Source organism: Penaeus chinensis, chromosome 15 (assembly GCF_019202785.1).
Source record: "Penaeus chinensis breed Huanghai No. 1 chromosome 15, ASM1920278v2, whole genome shotgun sequence".
Lineage (NCBI taxonomy): Eukaryota > Metazoa > Arthropoda > Malacostraca > Decapoda > Penaeidae > Penaeus > Penaeus chinensis.
The window spans coordinates 4633101-4640600 of NC_061833.1; the positions used below are offsets into that span (position 1 = coordinate 4633101).

General features: G+C 37.1%; 1 protein-coding gene across 1 annotated transcript in view; it reads right to left on the reverse strand.

Annotated features, from left to right (window-relative positions):
• Positions 1 to 7500, reverse strand: part of LOC125032662 (calcium/calmodulin-dependent 3',5'-cyclic nucleotide phosphodiesterase 1-like) — a 213724-nt gene that overhangs the window by 47595 nt on the left and 158629 nt on the right.

Below are 7500 nucleotides of genomic sequence, written 5' to 3' on the forward strand. Positions count from 1 at the left end.
CACACACAGACACACACACACACACACACACACACACACACACACACACACAAACACACACACACACAAAGAGGAAAGAATAAAAAAGTAAATAGGCATTTGTCTCACAAGATGCTAATAACATCGACCAAGCTAAATCCTGAGACGAATGTATGATATGATTTACCGTCAATATATTCAGAATACACTATTGTCATTAACATATAACATTACTGCTTGAATATCCTGCCACTACTATGTAACATTAATATAATCCTATAAAGCACTGCTATGACCTTATTATGGATGCTGATAATAATGATGATGATGACGATGATGATGATAAAGATGATATATTACAAGGATAATAGCTTAGATCATGATGATGATGATGGTGAGGAGGAGGATAATAATAATAGTAATAATAACATAACAACATAACAAGTAACAATAATAACAATAATAACAAGAACAATGGAAATGATGATGATGATGATGATGATGATGATGATGATGATGATGATGATGATGATGATGATGATGATGATGATGATGATGATGATGATGATGATGACAATAATAATAATAATAATAATAATAATAATAATAATAATAATAATAATAATAATAATAATGATAATAATAATAAAAATAATAATAATAATAATAATAATAATACAATAATAATAATGACAATAACACTACTACTACTACTAATACTACTACTAATAATAATAACAATTATTATCAATACAATCATTATTATAATTGATATTACTATCATGATTATTATTATCATTATTATTATCATCATCATTATCATCATTATTACGGCAAGCCATTTAAAGAGCCAAACTGAAAAATCGAGAATTATATCACCAAAAGCGTCAGTGCAAAAGGAGAGAAAATATAGAGAATCATCAGCGATTTACGTCACAAAACATATTAGCTGAACTTTTGTATAACTATTATAATGATAATAATAACAATAATAAAATAAAATAATAATAATAATAATAAATAATTACAATCAAAACAATAATAACAATCAAAACAACAATAATAATAAACATTAAAAATGATAATACTGATAATAATAATAACAATAATAATTATCATTATCATTATCATGATAATAACAGTAATCATAAAATTAATCATGATACTAATTATCGTACCAATAGCAATGGTGATGATATAAATACTAATACTAATACTAATACTAATAAACTAATACAAAAATATTATAATTAAATTCATTATAATAATAAAACAGCATATATAAAATAATAGCTATGATACTAACAATAATAGCAATATCCTCTCTCCTCTCTCTCTCTCTCTCACATATACACTCATTCTCTCTCTGTCTCTCTCTCTTACACGCACGCACGCACGCACGCACGCAACCCCCCTCCCCCCACACACACGCACACTTATTCATTCAATCATTTATTTTCTATCTCTCTCTCTCTCTCTCTCTCTCTCTCTCTCTCTCTCTCTCTCTCTCTCTCTCTCTCTCTCTCTCTCTCTCTCTACCTCTCTCTCTACCTCTCTCCCCCACCGTCCCTCTCCATCTTTCTCTCTCCTTCTCTCATGTCCTCACTTTTCATTTCGTATCTCTTTTACAATTCTCTCTCCACTTCTTTCCAATATCCCAAGTCATAAAAATGCATGGGATTTGGTGGAGGTAAGGGGGGGGGGGTAAGAGGGGGTAAGGGAGGCAAGAGGGGGAGAGGTGGTGATGGGGGGGGGGGGGGGAGAAGGCTCAATGACGATAAGGCAAGCAAACATTAGGGTGGAAGAGATTGAAGAGAGGGAGACATGGGAGAGGAGAATGAAGGGGGACGTAGTAGCACAGAGAAAAGAAGAGAAAAGAAGATAAGAAAAGGGAAGGGAAGGGAAGGGAAGGGAAGGGAAGAGAGGAGGCGAGAAGAGAACAGAAGAGAACAGGAGAGAGATACAGATAGATAGACAGTTAAATAGACAGAGATAAATACAGAGATAGAGATAACAAGACCGATAATGAGAAAAAGCGAGATGGAGAGAGAGAGAGAGAGAGAGAGAGAGAGAGAGAGAGAGAGAGAGAGAGAGAGAGAGAGAGAGAGAGAGAGAGAGAGAGAGAGAAGAGAGAGAGAGAGAGAGAGAGAGAGAAGAGAGAGAGAGAGAGAGAGAGAGAGAGAGAGAGAGAAGAGAGAGAGAGAGAGAGAGAGAGAGAGAGAGAGAGAGAGAGAGAGAGAGAGAGAGAGAGAGAGAGAGAGAGAGAGAGAGAGAAAGAGAGAGAGAAGAGAGAGAGAGAGAGAGAGAGAGAGAGAGAGAGAGAGAGAGAAGAGAGAGAGAGAGAGAGAGAGAGAGAGAGAGAGAGAGAGAGAGAGAGAGAGAGAGAGAGAGAGAGAGAGAAGAGAGAGAGAGAAGAGAGAGAGAGAGAGAGAGAGAAGAGAGAAGAGAGAGAGAGAGAGAGAGAGAGAGAGAGAAAGAGAGAGAGAGAGAAAGAGAGAGAGAAGAGAGAGAGAGAGAGAGAGAGAGAAAGAGAGAGAGAGAAAGAAAAGAGAAAGAAAAGAGAAAGAGAGAGAGAGAGTGAGAGAAAGAAAAGAGAAAGAGAGAGAGAGAGTGAGAGAAAGAAAAGAGAAAGAGAGAGAGAGAGTAAGAGAAAGAAAAGAGAAAGAGAGAGAGAGAGTAAGAGAAAGAGAAGAGAAAGAGAGAGAGAGAAACTGATCGGTAACAAATTCTGTTCTGACCCAAATCGCATCAGTTTTCCTTCTGCCTCATTTGCATCTTCCATATTCTCTCCCCCTTTTTATTCTCCGCCTCTCGCTTCGAGAAAGCTCTGATCTGACGTAGAAATTCTATCTACTCCACCTATATTTGGCGCACAATTCTGATAAACACTTCATCATTCTGGATAAAATTTCTTCGGAACCGAATGGTATTTTTGCTTCACTTTAAGCCATCGTTATCATAACTGCCATTATTACTTATTATTAATTATGGCTTATCTTGTTACTCTTATGACCAACAGCATCGGCATTATCAAAATCATCTCTGATATCATTATATTTACCATTATAACATTATCTATATCACATAGTGTCATTATCATTATCATTACTATTATTTTTATTATTATCATCCTCATCATCACCATTATCATTTTTGTCATTATCATTATCCTCATACTCAACCTTATCATCATTATTATTATTGCCATTCTTATAATAATAGTAATAATTATAATAATTATTTTAATCATCTTTACTTTTATTATTTTCATCATTATGATTATAATTATCATTATCATTATTACTGTTACAATCATTATCATCATCAAATACGACGAAAATAATAATAATGATGATGATGATGATGATGATAATCACTATTATTATTCTTATCATTATCCTTACCATCATCGTTATTAGTTACTATCATATTCGTTATAATTATCACCATTACTTTCATCATTATCATTATTATTACAATTATTATTACTATTATCATCTTCTTATTATTATCATTTATTATCAATTATTAATATCCGCATTATTATCAAGATGATCATGATTATTGTTATTATTAGTTTCATCATTATTATCATCATTATTATCAATATTGTTATATTAATAATAATCATAATTATTTCTATCATTACCATCATTATCATTATCATTACTACCATCACAGTTGCCCCTGTCGTCATTATCATCATCATTATCAAAAGAAGGAATAAAATATCGTACGTGCCGTGCAATAATTACCGACTTTCTTCAAGCACGACAAAAAGGCAGGAATTCGTATCAACTCCACGTTTTCCTTCATTACAGGAAACCCAAAACACACCAGGAACCGTCACCCACCTTGGAAATCATTAACGCGACTCGCTATCGATTCCCTTCACAGTCCGACGTGGTTTCGGCGAAATGGTTTGGCCAAATGCATTGTCATTTCATTCCAAGGGGAGATTCTGGGACCGGGTAATTTAGATCATGCTATTCCGAGTGTTTTTAAAAGTTTGAGGACAAAAGGACAAAGGTAATAAAAAAAAGACAAGCATTTTTTTTTTTTTTTTTTTTTTTTTTTGCTGTAGGAATTAACACTATTTTTATTTTTGTAAAGAGCTTTTTGCAGTTGATGAGTTTTAGCTATTCTAAGAATCGTCATAATTACTGTTATTAATGTCACTTTTTACAATTATGATAAAAGTGATAATAATGAATGTAATAAGCGTGAATAATAATAAGAAGAGAGCAATAATATAACAATGATTATCAAAAATTTCCTTTTTTTTTTTTTTTTTTTTTTGCTACCTTCATTAATCTAAAATTACTTTCCTCATCCATTTCTCGTTTAATGTCTTTATGTATCCGCCTCTCTCGGTTCTTCCTCTTTTACCTATTTTCCCCCATTTTTTCCCCTCACACACCTCTCCACCCCCCTCCCCTCTCTTCCTCCCACGGCTTCCACTCACGACTGTCTCCATGGCAACGAACATGTGGCCTTTGGACAATCTCGGTCTGTTTCAAACTTGTATTGGAGACGGTTTATATTGTCTTGCTGGGGAGGCGAAGATGGAACGAGGAGAAAGCAGAGCGAAAAAAAGAGAGATAGGGAGGGAGGGAGGGAGGGAGGGAGGGAGAGAGGGAGAGAGGGAGGGGGAGAGGGAGAGGGAGAGGGAGAGGGAGAGGGAGAGGGAGAGGGAGAGAGAGAGAGGGAGAGAGAGAGGGAGAGAGGGAGAGAGAGAAAGAGAGAGAGAGAGGGAGGGAGGGAGGGAGGGAGGGAGGGAGGGAAGGAAGGAATGAAGGAGGGAGGGAGAGGGTGGGAGGGTGGGAGGGAGGGAGAGACAGAGACTTCAATAGATGAAAAAGAACGTTGTGGAGAAAAAGAATGAACAAATAATAGAGCGAGAGAGGACGAGAAGAAAGAAGAAGTCTAAGCAAAGCGTAATTAGCAACTCGTCATTTCCTAATCACACCATACTACTTTTTCCATATCACCATAAACAGTAGTTGTAATTACTGGATGTATTGGGGCATCTGCCAGCAAGGGAGACCCACATAGCAATAGCAAAGGAAATGGTAAGGTTAAGTTAAGTAAGTTTATTTACCACCCTGGCTATGTTCATTGTTTACGGCAGTTTTACATAGTAAATTTAGGATATAGTACGAGAATATCTTCCATTATATCAGAGGAAATGAAACATTCACATACTTCGTTATACCTCATGTGGTCAGAAAGGCTGTATCCCGTTCCGAGATACAGTGCTCGAGCGTTCGCTTGTTTTCTTCGTTACACAGTCAACATCTAGATTCATTTGCGACGCTTGCACCGTGCAGTTGCCAGTACATTCTGTAACCTAAACGTATTCTGGCAATAACCACGTCACGTTGTCTGGTTCGACTTCGGTGCCACCCATAGGAGGGCTTGCAATCTCTGTACTGATCGTAGTGCCTTATGGTACAGCTTTCAGGCCTTTGAGTGTTCATCAGATCTACTAGTTCTTCCTTATGAGAACTTTTCAATGTGTGTGCAACCCTAGCAAGAGGCATCCCAAGATCTACTGCAGGCTTCCTTCACCAATCTGTCTACGTGGCCGTGCTTGTGTATGTCAACATGAAATGGTATCTATACAAATTGAATGTTGAAAATGCGTTCTATTGCATAAGTGCTGGCCTAATTTTGCACTTTTATTATCTTGATGTAAGCACAACCAAGGACAACCAGCTTTGTATCGAGACAGTACGGATCCGTCAGGGTAACTCTCGTATACATCATCGCCCATAGATTCTGTGTTCCTTTATTGTTGCTAACACAATTTGTTTTAACACGCAGTTATGTACACCGTTTTTTGTAATAGACATGTAAGGCGAACGATCAATGTTTTAAAAATTTTCCATGGTGGAATGAATCGACTTTTTGGTATTTTACTAATTGAGCTTTGTGATATTCATGGAGATTTTGTGTATCAGTGGACGCGCGTGTGTGTGATTAGTCATGTCTGCTTGCGTAAGTTAAGTAAGTTTATTTACCACCCTGGCTATCTGCTTAGGCGTGGGCAATCATGATTACAGTTTTACATACATCTGACATAGTACAGTAGTCTGTGACTACTGTAATTGTACATGGTAATATAGAAATATGTCAAACATCATACAAACATAATACGTTGATATGCTTTTGCCACTGTGTTTATATAACATTGCGTTTTTGTTTACGGCAGTTTTACATAGTAAATTTAGGATATAATACGAGTATATCTTCCAATGTATCAGATGAAATGAAATATTCACATAGTTCTTTATACCTCATATTAGGTGGTCTGAAAGGTTGTATCACATGACATTCCGAGATATAATGCTCAAGTGCTCGCTTGTTTTCTTCGTTACACAGCCTACATTTAGATTCATCTGCATTTCTTGCACCATGCAGTTGCCAATACATTATGTAACCTAAACGTATTCTGGCAATAACCACGTCACATTGTCTGGTTCGACTTCGGTGGCACCCATAGGAGGGCTTGCTATCTCTACACTGATCGTAGTGTCTTATGGTACAGCTTTCAGGTCTTTGAGTGTTCGGCAGATCTACTAGTTCTTCCTTATGAGAACTTTTCAATATATGTGCAACCTTAGCAAGAGGCATCCCAAGATCTATGTTCACAGTATCTTTGCTGCAGGCTTCCTTCGCCAATTTATTTACGTGATCGTGCTTACTTATGCCAACATGAGATGGTATCCATACAAATTGAATGTTGAAATTGCGCTCTATTGCACAAGATACGTTACGCTTAATGCAACTCACAATTTCCTCATCGCCACCTGCTTTGAAAGAATTTAGTGTCCGAAGAGCACTCTGAGTCCCAGAAAACTACTCCAGAGCCCCGAGACATTAAGAATTCCGTTACAAGGAGTATACCTGCCAGCTCCGTTTGTGTAGTGCTAGCCCAATTTTGCACTCTCATATTAACTTGATGTTGTAGTAAGCCATTTTTGTATACAGTACAAGCACAACCAGCTTTGTATCCAGACTGTACGGATCCGTCAACGTAACACTCGTATACATCATCACCCACAGACTCTGTGTGTTCCTTTACCGTTGCTAATGCAATATGTGTTTTAACACGCAGTTACGTATGCTTGCGTAACGTATGTGGAATCTGGCGTACATATCCCGTAGACTTTCCCAGCACTACCCGGACTTAAATATCATCGAAGTTTATCTTTGATGGGAACAAAATCACGAACGCCTTTATAAGTACATATTTCTCTTCATCCGTCACGTTTGTTAAGATGACTTGCCTCCTCTCATAACTATCCTTTTAGCTGAGCGACCCTAGCTTAATGTGAAACGAACCCGTATTTAAAATATTTACATCAAATGAATTCAGTAACCAGCGAGGAATAGTAGTAGCGGTTAGACATCTTAAACCGTGTTATTTCGACTGTGCAAGTTAGTAGAAGTGTTATTACGTGCCGATGGGGCCTTGATATTTCCCCTCGAGGAGTGACATATCAAAATCAAACGCCC